This window comes from Balaenoptera acutorostrata, chromosome 10 (assembly GCF_949987535.1).
Source record: "Balaenoptera acutorostrata chromosome 10, mBalAcu1.1, whole genome shotgun sequence".
In the NCBI taxonomy this organism is placed as follows: domain Eukaryota; kingdom Metazoa; phylum Chordata; class Mammalia; order Artiodactyla; family Balaenopteridae; genus Balaenoptera; species Balaenoptera acutorostrata.
In genome coordinates, this window is record NC_080073.1 from 19674926 (window position 1) to 19692022 (window position 17097).

A 17097-nucleotide genomic window follows, 5' to 3' on the forward strand; every position below is an offset into this window, starting at 1 on the left:
TGGAAATGTCATAAATTGGCCTCCGATCAATTCCTCAAAGATAGTACACACCAAAGTACCACTTTCAAATTTTTAGCCCTAGTGAAATAAGATTGAACTCTTCTCAATGATGTTTGCCTTTCCACATTCAGGGCCAACGGCCGAGGGATGAGCAGAGATATATTCTGTATCAAATTTGAACCACTTCATTACATATTGTTCTGAAGAGTAAGCAAAAGGATATTAACGTTTTAGTAAAAAGATGGTATGACTTCACCATCTTAAGAAAACATACGTATATGTGAGCATTTGGTCAATTGATGTGGAATGAATCCTGTACCCTGTTGGTAACTTGATCTAAATTAATAAACAAATGTTTTTCTTTTCCCTTGTGCCATATGTTGATCCCAGTTACATGGGCAGAGAGAGGCAGCTTGTAATGTTTCTTAAAGGATTATACGCTGTTTTGCATAAGGGAGTATGCAGATGCAGGAGTTAGATGTGTTCCGTGCTTCCTTTGTGTTTTAGGAAGCTTGATTTCAATTGTTGATTTCATCTGACACGAGCCATTTTTATTGAACTTAGTAGGTCTGGTAGAAGTACGCTAAGTGGAAAACATTGTGTGAACAGCTTTCACCCACCGATGAACCCCACCCCCACCCCTCCGCAAGCTGAAAATTGTGGTGCTTTTATTCATTTTGAAAGGTCCAGAGTGGCATAAAGCATCTTGTCTATAAGAACTAACGCTCTTGCAAGGGGAAAAAAAATAAGCCTCTGCTTTAATGAAATTAGAGATGTCGTGGATGTTAACCAAACAAAGACACGTTCAAGTAGCAGTCTGGTTTCCAAAAACAAAGGCCTGTGACTCACATGTTATTCCACATGAAATAAATTGATAGACAACAAGATGAGAAAAAGTTCATAGGCAAAATGTGAAATGCTTCATCTTGACTTTTTCCGTCCAAGTTGTTGTTATCGTCTTGAAGAGCCTCAAAGGCACATGGTCCACTAAGTGGAGGTCTTGACACTGGTTTTTATTAACTCTGAGAATCTTTTGCCATTAAGTAGAATTGAGTTCTTTGGTTGGTTTTCTTGCATCTCTCCCAGGCAAATAGGTGGTTGCTACTTTGTCTTGACATTCAGATTTTGATATTCTCTTTTGTTTTCAGGGTAAGAAGTGACCTTTTGAGGTGACTATAACAGAAGATTGCTTTACAGAAGCCAAAAAAGGTAAATGCAAATATGATTAGTGGAATTACATCTAGGACTCTATCTACCAACTTCTAAGCATCTTAATTCAGTTCTTTTTGGATCTACAGAATTATCAAATATACATGTATTTATTTGTGTGTAAGTGTGTATGTAGCATATTTTCGGAGGCCTTTAAAGAAAAGATTGCTCTTAACAAATGGTTCACATAGTCACATTTCCCCCCCCCCCCAAATATTATCAAACTTTTCCCCTGTTTGTGGAAGTCGAATTTTTTTTTTTTTTTTTTTTTTTTGGTTGTTGACTTGGTAGGTTTAAAGTTAGAAAGGAATATTCACATCACAAAAGTGGTGATTCATAAAATTAACTTGCTGCAAACAGGAGTAACGCATGTCCGTCTTCTGTGCTGAAGTGGTGTCATCCGGTGGGTGTTCATCTGGCTGCTTTATAATCCCTTCTTTCAGAAATTAATAGTCAGGCACCATAGCAACACGCCGCGTTGATGTCACTGCCGTGTGGCGTGGGGCATGTCCCTGTGACGTCGGCGCTCAGCTGCCTTGTTCTCTTGACCTTGCTTGAAAATCAAATGAGTACTTGATTTTAAAATTAGAAGTTTTCATAGAGACTAGTGTAGCTTGATGAATTAAAGCTAAGTTAAATTTTCTCAAACTCACTTTTGGGAGCAGGGGCAAAAAAAAGCACTCTGGTTAAAACGGTTCTGGAGGCTACATTTTTTTTTTTTTTTTGATTCCCAAAGTATGTCTCCGGTGAGGGCAGAGGTCGCCTCCCTCAAGCTCATCTTGCAGGTCACTTTCAAGTCTGATGTTTCTCAAGGAGCAAGCGTCTTCATTTTATTTTTGAATCTTGGCCAGTGGTGTTTGCATTTGATTGAGTAGATTTGTGTCTGCTTTAAAACACTTACTTGCCAGCCTGGTTACTACACAAAGCCTTTGCTCAGATCTTACCAAATTAGAGTTTATGAATTTGTAAGATACAGACTTCTTATTCTTCAGTTGAGCAAGGTTTTTTGTGAAGCTTTGCTAATGTGAAGATTCTTAGATCGGTTTTGTTTTTAATCTCACCCAGGGTTTGGGGGTTCTAGAAGGCACTATCAAGGTAGGGATTTGTTTTTCCAGTTGCATTCTGGCACATTTGATTTGGGCCCAAAAAAATCCAACCAACTTTACTCATTTCACTATCTTTGTTGTTTAAATTAAACCATGTGGGAAGCACCTAATTGACCTCCGAAGAGGATATATTACCTTTCAGATGTTCTGGCATGGAAAAGGTTGATTCCAACCAGTCATTGGGGCTCTCAGGTCCTACCTCGCATGATTTCTGGCAAAACACTTCCCAGTTTCCCAGTTTTAGTCTACTTCAGGGCTCTGCAGCCGCCTTCTGTAAAAGGCCATCCAGTCACTATTTCCTGTTTTGTGGGCATTTTGTCTCTGCCACGGTTAGTCAGCTGCATGTTGTGTGTTCTAGCCTCTGTGATCCCTGCAAGATCTCAATCCAAGGTGTTCCTCATTGAAAGCCATGCCAGGTGCTGAACTCATTTTGTGCTGTTAGCAAAGGTTTCTGGTGCAGCTAAACATTGTGATGAAACAAAGCTGGAAAAGTGGTTGAAAAGATGAAATATCCCTCCAGCTCCAAAAATGGGCTTAATGAGTAGGTTTTCATTGTTTTATTTGGAATCACCTGTAAGCATAAATTATTTTTCTCCTGACTGATGTCATTATGATGACCACGCTTACACCCATGACGTGAAAACATTTGAATTTGTGCAGTATGATTTTTCCCAATTCCATGATACTGTTCAAGGTTAAAGATATCATGAGTCAAGGGCAAGTTTGGGGAAAAAAAAAGTTTCCAGGAATTTGTCATTAGTTGACTAAGAAAGGTAGTCCATGCGGAGGAAAAAACAAGCTTTTTTATAATTACTGTCAAGAACATGGTGTATTATGTAGTATCCAGCAAATCAGGAACGCTTTGTCAAATTTAAGGAGAATAGAAAAATTTTGTCCTCCTGATGCCTCCTTTCATGAAACAAAGGAAGCTGAACAACGAATTCATCTAATTTTTCTTTTTGTCTTGACTGCTAGGAATCTCAGAGTAAGAGTTTTTGCTTAAGCTTAGTAGTATTTTTTAACTTCAACTTCTTGTTGTTGATATTCTGCTTTTGAGTCAACTTCATTTTTCCTACTCCCAATTAACATTTTATTATTTAACTGTTTTTCTTCTACAATATCAATTCCATTTGTGTTTTGACTCCCTTTTCAGTTTTTTTTTTAGAAATAAGATATAAAGACAAATAAATAATAACTTACATGTACTCTTTTACCTTTTTTTTTTTTTTTTTTAATGTCTGAAACATTTATATTAACATATTTCCATACATATTTCCATACAAATACAAATATAAGATTTTTAGAAATTTCATGTAATGTCTGAAACATTTATATTAACATATTTCCATACAAATAACCCAATGAAAGTTTAGTATTAGTTGTTTTGTTTGTTTTTTTATACTGCAGGTTCTTATTAGGCATCAGTTTTATACACATCAGTGTATACATGTCAATCCCAATCGCCCAATTCAGCACATCACCATCCCCACCTCATCGCAGTTTTCCCCCCTTGGTGTCCATATGTCCATTCTCTACATCTGTGTCTCAACTTCTGCCCTGCAAACTGGCTCATCTGTACCATTTTTCTACGTTCCACATACATGCATTAACATACGATATTTGTTTTTCTCTTTCTGACTTACTTCACTCTGTATGACAGTCTCTAGATCCATCCACTTCTCAACAAATGACTCAATTTCGTTCCTTTTTATGGCTGAATAATATTCCATCGTATATATGTACCACAACTTCTTTATCCATTCGTCTGTTGATGGGCATTTAGGTTGCTTCCATGACCTGGCTATTGTAAATAGTGCTGCAATGAACATTCGGGTGCACGCGTCTTTTTGAATTACGGTTTTCTCTGGGTATATGCCCAGTAGTGGGATTGCTGGGTCATATGGTAATTCTATTTTTAGTTTTTTAAGGCACCTCCATATTGTTCTCCATAGTGGCTGTATCAATTTACATTCCCACCAACAGTGCAAGAGGGTTCCCTTTTCTCCACACCCTCTCCAGCATTTGTTGTTTGTAGATTTTCTGATGATGCCCATTCTAACAGGAGTGAGGTGATACCTCATTGTAGTTTTGATTTGCATTTCTCTAATAATTAGTGATGTTGAGCATCTTTTCATGTGCTTCGTGGCCGTCTGTATGTCTTCTTTGGAGAAATGTCTATTTAGGTCTTCTGCCCATTTTTGGATTGGGGTGTTTGTTTCTTTGATATTGAGCTGAATGAGCTGTTTATATATTTTGGAGATTAATCCTTTGTCCGTTGATTCATTTGCAAATATTTTCTCCCATTCTGAGGGTTGTCTTTTCGTCTTGTTTATGGTTTCCTTTGCTGTGCAAAAGCTTTGAAGTTTCATTAGGTCCCACTTGTTTATTTTTGTTTTTATTTCCATTACTCTAGGAGGTGGATCGAAAAAGATCTTGCTGTGATTTATGTCAAAGAGTGTTCTTCCTATGTTTTCCTCTAAGAGTTTTATAGTGTCCAGTCTTATATTTAGGTCTCTAATCCATTTTGAGTTTATTTTTGTGTATGGTGTTAGGGAGTATTCTAATTTCATTCTTTTACATGTGGCTGTCCAGTTTTCCCAGCACCACTTATTGAAGAGACTGTCTTTTCTCCATTGTATATCTTTGCCTCCTTTGTCATAGATTAGTTGACCATAGGTGCGTGGGTTAATCTCTGGGCTTTCTATCTTGTTCCATTGATCTATGTTTCTGTTTTTGTGCCAGTACCATATTGTCTTGATTACTGTAGCTTTGTAGTATAGTCTGAAGTCAGGGAGTCTGATTCCTCCAGCTCCATTTTTTTGCCTCAAGACTGCTTTGGCTATTCGGGGTCTTTTGTGTCTCCATACAAATTTTAAGATGATTTGTTCTAGCTCCGTAAAAAATGCCATTGGTAATTTGATAGGGATTGCATTGAATCTGTAGATTGCTTTGGGTAGTATACTCATTTTCACAATGTTGATTCTTCCAATCCAAGAACATGGTATATCTCTCCATCTGTTGGTATCATCTTTAATTTCTTTCATCAGTGTCTTATAGTTTTCTGCATACAGGTCTTTTGTCTCCCTAGGTAGGTTTATTCCTAGGTATTTTATTCTTTTTGTTGCAATGGTAAATGGGAGTGTTTCCATAATTTCTCTTTCAGATTTTTCATCATTAGTGTATAGGAATGCAAGAGATTTCTGTGCATTAATTTTGTAACCTGCAACTTTACCATATTCATTAATTAGCTCTAGCAGTTTTCTGGTGGCAGTTTTAGGATTCTCTATGTATAGTATCATGTCATCCGCAAACAGTGACAGTTTTACTTCTTCTTTTCCAATTTGTATTCCTTTTATTTCTTTTTCTTCTCTGATTGCCGTGGCTAGGACTTCCAGAACTATGTTGAATAATAGTGGTGAGAGTGGACATCCTTGTCTTGTTCCTGATCTTAGAGGAAATGCTTTCAGTTTTTCACCATTGAGAATGATGTTTGCTGTGGGTTTGTCATATATGGCCTTTATTATGTTGAGGTAGGTTCCCTCTATGCCCACTTTCTGGAGAGTTTTTATCATAAATGGGTGTTGAATTTTGTCAAAAGCTTTTTCTGCATCTATTGAGATGATCATATGGTTTTTCTTCTTCAATTTGTTAATATGGTGTATCACATTGATTGATTTGCGTATATTGAAGAATCCTTGCATCCCTGGGATAAATCCCACTTGATCGTGGTGTATGATCCTTTTAATGTGTTGTTGGATTCTGTTTGCTAGTATTTTGTTGAGGATTTTTGCATCTATATTCATCAGTGATATTGGTCTGTAATTTTCTTTTTTTGTAGTGTCTTTGTCTGGTTTTGGTATCAGGGTGATGGTGGCCTCATAGAATGAGTTTGGGAGAGTTCCTTCCTCTGCAATTTTTTGGAAGAGTTTGAGAAGGATGGGTGTTAGCTCTTCTCTAAATGTTTGATAGAATTCACCTGTGAAGCCATCTGGTCCTGGACTTTTGTTTGTTGGAAGATTTTTAATCACAGTTTCAATTTCATTACTTGTGATTGGTCTGTTGATATTTTCTGTTTCTTCCTGATTCAGTCTTGGAAGGTTATACCTTTCTAAGAATTTGTCCATTTCTTCCAGGTTGTCCATTTTATTGGCATAAAGTTGCTTGTAGTAGTCTCTTAGGATGTTTTGTATTTCTGCGGTGTCTGTTGTAACTTCTCCTTTTTCATTTCTGATTTTATTGATTTGAGTCCTCTCCCTCTTTTTCTTGATGAGTCTGGCTAATGGCTTATCAATTTTGTTTATCTTCTCAAAGAACCAACTTTTAGTTTTATTGATCTTTGCTATTGTTTTTTTTGTTTCTATTTCATTTATTTCTGCTCTGATCTTTATGATTTCTTTCCTTCTGCTAACTTTGGGTTTTGTTTGTTCTTCTTTCTCTAGTTTCTTTAGGTGTAAGGTTAAATTGTTTACTTGAGATTTTTCTTGTTTCTTTAGGTAGGCTTGTATAGCTATAAACTTCCCTCTTAGAACCGCTTTTGCTGCATCCCATAGGTTTTGGGTCGTCGTGTTTTCATTGTCATTTGTCTCCAGGTATTTTTTTATTTCCTGTTTGATTTCTTCAGTGATCTCTTGGTTATTTAGTAACGTATTGTTTAGCCTCCATGTGTTTGTCTTTTTTACGTTTTTTTCCCTGTAATTCATTTCTAATCTCATAGCGTTGTGGTCAGAAAAGATGCTTGATATGATTTCAATTTTCTTAAATTTACTGAGGCTTAATTTGTGACCCAAGATGTGATCTATCCTGGAGAATGTTCCGTGTGCACTTGAGAAGAACGTGTAATCTGCCGTTTTTGGATGGAATGTCCTATATATATCAATTAAATCTATCTGGTCTATTGTGTCATTTAAAGCTTCTGTTTCCTTATTTATTTTCATTTTGGATGATCTGTCCATTGGTGTAAGTGAGGTGTTAAAGTCCCCCACTATTATTGTGTTACTGTCGATTTCCTCTTTTATAGCTGTTAGCAGTTGCCTTATGTATTGAGGTGCTCCTATGTTGGGTGCATATATATTTATAATTGTTATATCTTCTTCTTGGATTGATCCCTGGATCATTATGTAGTGTCCTTCCTTGTCTCTTGTAACATTCTTTATTTTAAAGTCTATTTTATCTGATATGAGTATAGCTACTCCAGCTTTCTTTTGATTTCCATTTGCATGGAATATCTTTTTCCATCCCCTCACTTTCAGTCTGTATGTGTCCCTAGGTCTGAAGTGGGTCTCTTGTAGACAGCATATATATGGGTCTTGTTTTTGTATCCATTCAGCCAGTCTATGTCTTTTGGTTGGGGCATTTAATCCATTCACGTTTAAGGTAATTATCGATATGTATGTTCCTATGACCATTTTCTTAATTGTTTTGGGTTTGTTTTTGTAGGTCCTTTTCTTCTCTTGTGTTTCCCACTTAGAGAAGTTCCTTTAGCATTTGTTGTAGAGCTGGTTTGGTGGTGCTGAATTCTCTTAGCTTTTGCTTGTCTGTAAAGCTTTTGATTTCTCCATCAAATCTAAATGAGATCCTTGCTGGGTAGAGTAATCTTGGTTGTAGGTTCTTCCCTTTCATCACTTTAAGTATTTCATGCCACTCCCTTCTGGCTTGCAGAGTTTCTGCTGAGAAATCAGCTGTTAACCTTATGGGGGTTCCCTTGTATGTTATTTGTCGTTTTTCCCTTGCTGCTTTCAATAATTTTTCTTTGTCTTTAATTTTTGCCACTTTGATTACTATGTGTCTCGGCGTGTTTCTCCTTGGGTTTATTCTGTATGGGACTCTCTGCGCTTCCTGGACTTGGGTGGCTATTTCCTTTCCCATGTTAGGGAAGTTTTCGATTATAATCTCTTCAAATATTTTCTCTGGTCCTTTCTCTCTCTCTTCTCCTTCTGGGACCCCTATAATGCGAATGTTGTTGCGTTTAATGTTGTCCCAGAGGTCTCTTAGGCTGTCTTCATTTCTTTTTATTCTTTTTTCTTTAGTCTGTTCCGCAGCAGTGAATTCCACCATTCTGTCTTCCAGGTCACTTATCCGTTCTTCTGCCTCAGTTATTCTGCTATTGATTCCTTCTAGTGTAGTTTTCATTTCAGTTATTGTATTGGTCATCTCTGTTTGTTTGTTCTTTAATTCTTCTAGGTCTTTGTTAATCATTTCTTGCATCTTCTCAATCTTTGCCTCCATTCTTATTCCAAGGTCCTGGATCATCTTCACTATCATTATTCTGAATTCTTTTTCTGGAAGGTTGCCTATCTCCACTTCATTTAGTTGTTTTTCTGGGGTTTTTTCTTGTTCCTTCATCTGGTACATAGCCCTCTGCCTTTTCATCTTCTCTGTCTTTCTGTAACTGTGGTTTTTTTCTCTTTTACCTTTTAACAAGCTCAAGGATCCTTCAAAAACTAATCCTTACATATCTTGACCTCTTATATATGAAGGAAAAAAAAAGATTTGTTAAAAATATAAAATCTAAAAAAATTTATAAAATGGATAGAATGCTTAGTGTTTCCTCCCAGTGAACAAACCTTAAACAAAGATACTGTGCTGCCCAGTGATGGTCAAGAGACCAGCACCATCTTCCACAGTACTCACAGGATAGAGATTTCAGATACCAGGAGCTCCTCAGTCGGTGGCATGCCCAAATTCGCAATCTGGGACTCATTAACAGTCAGCATAAATGCAAATAAATGTGCCTACAGTGGCACTCTGGGAACAACTGGTTATGTGCATAAAAGTGGCCAGGAAAATTCAGAAAACCAGATGAAGACATTTTTCCAAGTTAGATTCAGAGATCTGAAAGATCATACATAACACTCATCATACTTGGTAGTGATAGAACAATTTCTTCCAGGTAGATTTGAGCACTTGACAAAATGGGTCTGGTTGCTGGCGTCCCTGAGAGGTAGCCGGTAATTATTATAATCCCCACTTTACAAACTGGGAAACCGGTCACATTAGTAACTTATCCAAGGTCATGTAAAATATCAAGACTGGAGCTAAAAAGACAACGTGCTCTGGTCACAATTATATTGATGCCATTCTATCATGGCTGCCTTGGTTTGGTGGTTTAATATATAGGTTTCTGTGTCATTTTTTTCCCTGCTTCCCCCAAACATTTGCAATTCACCCACACAGGTTTTTGCTAAAACTTCAAATCCAATTTGTGAAATTCATTGTCTTGGATTCAGTTCTGAATGACAGTGGGAGTTAATTGATGATAATCATGAAGCTCATATAGATTACAGTTAAATGGTTATTCTTTAAATATTGGTCATCTTCAAACTGCATTTTTTGTGTTGCTTCAGTTTTATAGTCAACTTGTTAATGAGAAAGTTAAAAAACAATCTAAAAGAAAGGGTGATCGTTGCAGTTTTTCTTCCACCCCCAATTTGAGCTATTTTTTTTGTTAGATTAAGGGATGATAAGGCATCTTTATAGACTTCACTCATTGTGTCTTACATATTACAAATTATTTCTTGGTTACAAGCAAAGTTAAAAATAGCTATCCAGCCATTTTAAATGTATTCATTGGTTCTTTTGAAAGTGTATATTTACGCGATTCAAATGTTTACTTAATGAGGACGATATTCTGAGTTAAATCCATTCAAAATGACCTCTTTATAGCATTAAGCATTTGAATTATTTGCCTATTCATGAAGTTGTTATAAAGACACTGGGAAAGAGTGATACCAGCTGACCACGTTGGCTGAAACGACTAGTGAGTCAGTTTAGTTAAGCATTGAATTCCATCCTGCCTCCCCTTCACACTCATATACCCATGCCTGGGTTGTAGCACTCAGAGTTAAAGACTAGGCTGATATAACATAAAGACTCCAACATACAATGGCTTAAATCAAATAGAAGTTTACTTCCCTGTCTCATCTAATAATCTGGCCAGTCTAGCTTGACTGGATGGGTTCTTTCTCTTTTGTGCTTCTCTACTTTGGGCCTTTGTCCTTATCTACATGGTTGAAATACAGTGAAGTCCAAGGCAAGCAATTTTCTTTGAAGCAAATGATTTAAAAATTGCACACATCACATCCATTGACGTTTAATTGGTAAGATTATGATCATTTCACAAGAAGCTGCAAGGACTGCTGGGAAATGTCTCTAGCTGGGTAGCCAGGAGCATGGGAGAATTGGAGAACAGATTTAAGGGGACAGTTAGGACACCAGCAACTTGATTGGTTGAAATGCCTCAGTCCAGTAATTTCATTCATTCATACATACCTACAAATGTACATACTACATGCGTATATACGTTAATTCTTACTGCAGGTATTTATTGATGATTGTGTGCTAGGTGCTAGGATCATAGCACTACATAAGAAGGATACCGTCTCTGTCCTCCTAGAGTTTATGTTGTAAAGGGGAAGACAGACATTATGGATGATGGCGACAGGTATTCAGAAGGGCAAATATTGGTTGCTATGAGAAAGTGTTCTCTAACATGGAGACCAGGGTGTCAGGAATTTATGTATTTTACTATTATCGGAAAGCTAAGTTAGACTAACTTGATTTCCTTGTATCTTTCATGCCAGTGTTGTTGTGAATGTTATTAGGCATGTTCATTTTTTGTTAATAGCTTTACTGAGATATAATTCACACACATTACAGTTCACTCATTTGAAGTGTACTGTTCAGTGGTTTTTAGTATATTCACAGAGTTTGTAACCATCATCACAATCTAGTTTTAGAACATTTTCATCACCTCAGAGAGAGACCCCCACACCCACTAGCAGTTAATCCCCTCAACCCAGCCCCTGGCAACAACGAATCTGCTTTCTGTCTGTAGAGTTTTACCTTTTCTGGATATTTCACATAAATGGAATCGTACAATATGTGGTCTTTTGTGACTGACTGCTTTCCTTTAGCATAATGTCTTCAAGGTTCATCCAAAGCATTTAAATTTTTAACTGTCCTACAACCTCAGAGTTGTATGAGTTCTTACTCCTAAATCCAGCAAAATGGTGGCCTGAAATATTCTCACAAGGGATGGCATTGGGGGGAAAATTACTGTTTTCATGCTGTTTATATTTCCATAGAAATAGACTTGGCCTCCCAACAGTTAAACTTCAGAATTTAAATGTTTGCATTTTAAGTTAGCTGTTTTTAAACATTGTTAGCCATAATGCTAAACTCAGTAACTCTGTAAACAAGAGCTGTCTCTCTTGAATGTTCGTTTCAAAGAAAATAAATTTTAAATATTGATTTCCAGAGAAATATGCTCAATAGAGTTCGTTTTCAAGCAGAAGTCACTTGTTGAAATGTACATGAAGGCACGTTTTGTAGTAAAGACAACATTTGCAACAGTTATCAAGTAGCCATATTTTTGCACAGTGAACAGTAAAAATACAAATAACAAATGGTTTTAGTCATGTTTTTTACATGACGTTTTTGCTCTTTCGTCTGCCAAGGGCACAGATATCCAAACTGCCTACCTTGAGCATCTTCGGAAGAAGTTCTCAGCTTAGGTGAAAACCTAACAGCTTACCAGAGATGTAGGAAGTATTGCCTTTCTTTGGCAATTCAAAAATCTCAGAGAAAATCTGAAGCTCAAAAATGTATAAAAACAAAGCCCTGTTTAGGGTAGCACATCTGTGGTAACCTTGACTGCATGCTTTCTAATGTATCTAGTAACATCCAGGACCTTAAAGGAGGAAATGGTATATCAATGGTAGAATCCTTATTTTGAGTCTGTTTTAGAAGTTGACACCTTCTGCCCAGGGCTGAGTTTGGATTTGAAGTTGATGGTGTCTTTTTAAAAGTCTGTTGGTGAGTAGGGCTTTCATAAACGGAAAATGAAATTAATCATTTAAGTTTGTGCTTCTCTGTCCTTGATCTGAACTATTGTACTTCCATGACCTTTGCATGGGTTGAGAGTGAGGGGGGAGAAAAAGGAAAAACTTGAAGTATTTGTGCTCTATTCAGATGCACTCTTTCTGAAGTGTGAAGATTATGCAGACTTTCCCTTGTATGTTGTATATTAGTAGGTATATGGTATATAATTACAGGTAATTTGATGTTTTGTTAATTATCTGACAGTGGAGTGAGTTATTTTTTTTATTTTATTTTATTTTTTTTTAAATAAATTTATTTATTTTATTTATTCACTTTTGGCTGTGTTGGGTCTTCATTGCCGTGTGCGGGCTTTCTCTAGTTGCGGCGAGCGGGGGCCACTCTTCATTGCGGCGCGCAGGCTTCTCATTGCGGTGGCTTCTCTTATTGTGGAGCACGGGCTCTAGGCGCATGGGCTTCAGTAGTTGTGGCACTTGGGCTCAGTAGTTGTGGCTCACAGGCTCTAGAGCGCAGGCTCAGTAGTTGTGGCGCACGAGCCCAGCTGCTCCGCGGCATGTGGGACCCTCCCGGACCAGGGCTCGAACCCGTGTCCCCTGCACTGGCAGGCGGACTCCCAACCACTGCGCCACCAGGGAAGCCCGGAGTGAGTTATTTAAAATTACCTTTTAATTAAAAAAAATCTTGCGTCATTGGATATGGATTGTGATGATTTCGGTTCATGGATTGGCATGCATCTTCACTTCCTCACCCTTTCCTCCAGCCCGCTCTTTTCTGGAAGTCAGTTTCTCTTTTAAAGGATCGTGAGCAGTCCCTGTAGGCCAAAGGAAGTGTCCTAAAATCCATTCATTACAGATGACATTTCTTTAAAGTTTATTTAGAGCAGTGATTTTCACAGGGCACATGGGGACCCATTTGTGGGTTGGGAAATCAATTCAGTGGGCTGTGCCCAAGAATTAAAAAGAAAAATAGAATAAGTATACAATAGAGCAGAAAAAAATAGAGTAGAATAGACCTGCACTGTCTAATATTGAAACCGCTGGCCACATGTAGCTATTGAGCCCTTGAAATGTGGTTAGCCCAAACTTACATGCTGTAAGCTTAAAATCCACAAAGCCTTTCGAGGAGTTTGTATGGAAAAAAGAATGTGAAATATTTGAATCACTCTTCTTTATTGATTACACATTAAAATGAGCATAGTTTAGATACATTGGATTAAGTAAAATATTAAAATTAATTTCAAGGTTTCTTTTGACTTTCTCCAGTGTGGTTATAATTACTTATGTGGCAGGCGTTGTATTTCTCTTGGGCAGTTTTGCTGTAGCTGATGGGGAATAGAGCAGTGAATGACACAACGACAAGGCCTCTGCTCATGGCTCTAGGGGGTGTGGAAAGGTAGGGGAACATAATAAATAAATATGAGGTGACAGGTGTGGTGGAGAAAATATAGGCGGATAAGGGAGGTCCAGTTGCCAGAGGGAAGGGGGTTGCAACTGTAAATAGTCAGGGTAATCTAACTGAAGCACAGGTATTTGAGCAAAGATAAGGCATGTTCTCAAAAGAGTACGTTGGCCACTGTGGCCAAACCAAAGTCATCCAAGGAGGAGAGTAGTGGGGGACAAGGACAAGGAGTAACAGGGCCAGACCTAGTAGGGCATTAAGGCTCACTGGACTCTTAATCTCTTAGTGAAGTAGGGAGCCGTGGATAGGCTTTGAGATGGGACAAGATGTGAGTCACGCTTTAAATGGATCACTCTGGAAACAGGTTTTTTTGGGGTTTTTTAAAATAAATTTATTTTATCTATTTATTTTTATTTTTGGTTGTGTTGGGTCTTTGTTGCTGTGCACGGGCTTTCTCTAGTTGTGGCGAGCGGGGACTACTCTTCTTTGCGGTGCGCGGGCTTCTCATTGCAGTAGCTTCTCTTGTTGCGGAGCACAGGCTCTAGGTGCGCGGGCTTCAGTAGTTGCAGCATGCGGGCTTCAGTAGTTGCAGCACGCGGGCTCCAGGGCACACGGGCCTCAGTAGTTGTGGTGTGCAGGCTCAATAGTTGTGGCTTGTGGGCTCTAGAGCGCAGGCTCCGTAGTTGTGGCTCATGGGCTTAGTTGCTCCGCGGCACGTGGGATCTTCCCGGACCAGGGCTCGAACCCGTGTCTCCTGCATTGGCAGGTGGATTCTTAACCACTGCGCCACCAGGGAATCCCTGGAAGCTGTTTTGAAAGTAGACGGTGGGTGGGTGAGGTGATAGGCAAGAAGACGTGTTAGGAGTCCACTGTGATAATTCCCAGTGAGACAGGGTGACGGCCAGGATCAGTGTGGCAGTAGAGGTGGCAGGGGATTTATGAAATTCTAACAAATTTAGTTTGGTAGTTATATTTGGAATTTATCTGTAGGTAGAATCCAAGGATTTCCTGGTGGAATGGATGTGAAGTTTGAAAACAGTTGCATCAAGGATGACTCCCAAGATTTTTGTCTTGTGTGATGGGGTAGTATCAACTGATGGATTGACTGTGGTTAGAAAGAAAGAAGTCAGATAGAAGACTGAGGACTTTCAGTTTAAGCAGCTTCTGGAAGGCTGGGGCTGCCACTAACCAAAATATGGAAGCCTGTGGGGGAACAGGTTTGGGGGTGTTAAAGGAAAAAATTATTTAATTTCACTCGTTAAAGACGGTAGTGCCTTCTTTATTCGGGACCTTCCCGATAGGTGTAGGGAACGCTGCAGTGAGGTTTTATAGGAGGAAGAAGAGACTGACCTCACCTCAGTTACAGCATGGGCAAGTGAGAATTTATAGCCAAGAAGCAGGGTGCGGGGGGGGGGGGGCGGTCAGTAGATGGACAGTTTCCGGAAGGAAACATCAGGAGTAAGGGGGGATTCTGGCTAAACTGATCTAACAAGATTCTTGCTGAAGATAAGCTAGGGTGACTCGACATCACCTGGAGGATGGTGGCGAGTGAGGAACCCAATCAGATATCAAGGGTGATCAGATATCAAAGGTGAGAGAGTTCTGGTTAAGCTGACTGAGCAGGGTTCTTGCTAAAACTGGGCTTTACAGGGAAGTGCACAGATGGCTTCAGAAGCCTGATTCAAGTTTGGTCAAGCCAAGCATCTTTGTCGAGAGTGGACAAGGGAAGCAGGGGATACCAGGAGTATAGCTGTAGACATGTGAGGTTGGAGTGGCTTATTTCTCACCCAGACTGAGATATCAAGTGGGCATTTGGATATGTGGGTCTAGAAATGTCTTAGCTAGGGCTATACGTTGAGGCTTTATAAGAATGTAAGTGTCAGTAAAGGCATGAACCTAGATGAGCTCACCAAGGCAGGGGACAGTGGTGTCGATAAAGAAGAGAAGGGCTCCAGGATGTGGGTTCTGAAGCCAACGCCATTAAGAGATTTGAGCATAAGACACGGAGGAGAGGTCAAAGACGGGAGGGAAACTCTGGGACTCCAGAGAACCAGAACCCCATTGAGGACATTGTTTAAAGGAGGCGAGCATTGGCACTTGTATACAGTGTTGCGCAGAAGTCAAAAGCAGTGGTGACAAAGAACTGACCATTGGGTTTCTGAACGTGAAAGTCGTTGATAACCTTAACAGGAGCCAAAAATGGTTGAATCTCACTCCTGGCTTCATACAGCTACCTGTCTGCTTTTGGAAATTAGGCATCTAGAATGATTTTTCCAGGAATAATGCCTGCTCAGCACTCTTATTTGTTAAAATCATCACATGTGCCTCCACCTCTTGCAGCCCCACTCGGAAAGGGTCTAACTCTGACCTTTAGGTCATAGGACAGCCTGTGGGAAGTGATCAGAGAAAAACTCACTGTTTCCTGATGGAATCCTGTGCATTTTGCGCCATGCAACTCATTCTCTAATCCGATGGTTCAGATATTAAATACAAATAAAAGGCAGGGGTAAAAGGAGATGTATATTTACATCTCGAACTTAAAGTACGTTGTCTTTAATCATCTAAAGTACGTCATAGCTTGGTGTGGTTAACCTGATCTCTAGATTAGTAAAGTACTAGTTGGTGCCTGAGCCACACATGAGTCTATCATCTTTACCTTATACTAATATAGGTAGTCTTTGATGGGTTCATCCATCTTTCAAATTACTAAGAGCATCAAAGACTCTGGCTCATTCAAAAATTCTGAAACAGTTGAACATTTTCGAGATTTCTAGGCTGATCCCAAATCTTCAAGCATCTAGGAAATTGTAGGTAAAATGATGAAAAACATACATTGTCACTTTTTAGATACTAAATACCATTAAGGTGGTATTGGGTGAGGTAAGAGTATCCTCTCTTTGTGGAAGATGATAAATGTACTTCTTAATTTCTTTTCATGATAAAATGGCATTAAAATAAATTAAAGAGGATGAAAATGTAGGAAGAAAAATTTCACTGGTGACCTCACCTAAATAGTTCAACATTTTATCTGTATCCTGCCAGTGTTTTGTATATATAGATTTGTTTATATGTACTACTTGTACTGTATATACTATTTTGTTTCCTGCTTTTACCCTTAAAATATCATGAGTGTTTTCCCAAGTTATCACTGTTATATCTCAGTCTTATTTTTAGGGTATCTTGGTGACTTCCATTCTTGTGTTATCTATTCCTGCAAGGATGGGTCTTCTGATTCCCTCCAGTTATTAATGATGGCCAGTATGCCTGTGTAGGATGTCTCAAAATAGCTCCGTCTCTTGAATTAGTTTTAGAAATACCATGTTGGGATTTTAGGTTATCACTCAGTTTCTCCCTCTACTTTTAAGTAATATTAACATTAATTTGAGACACATAAAATCATCCCCTGGTGTCGACTGCATGTGTTTTCCATAATAAGATGAGGTACACTTTGCATTAACTTTGATTTCACAATTTCTGGACTTAAAGTCACTCGGCATTTTTCTCTTCTGATCTGATATTTCCCACTTCCCCAACTTGATTTCCACCA

The 17097-nt window shown here is 38.7% G+C and overlaps 1 protein-coding gene across 11 annotated transcripts in view; it reads left to right on the forward strand.

The window, feature by feature from the left end:
* FOXP1 (forkhead box P1) overlaps positions 1-17097 on the forward strand; it is a 598922-nt gene that overhangs the window by 272296 nt on the left and 309529 nt on the right. For 9 of the 11 annotated variants that reach the window (XM_057554352.1, XM_057554353.1, XM_057554350.1 and 6 more), the window contains one exon: positions 1149-1209. The exons of the other annotated variants lie outside the window; for them this stretch is intronic. The gene's annotated coding sequence lies outside the window, so the exon portion shown is untranslated. The remainder of the gene's footprint in view (positions 1-1148; positions 1210-17097) is intronic. 11 annotated transcript variants of the gene reach the window in all.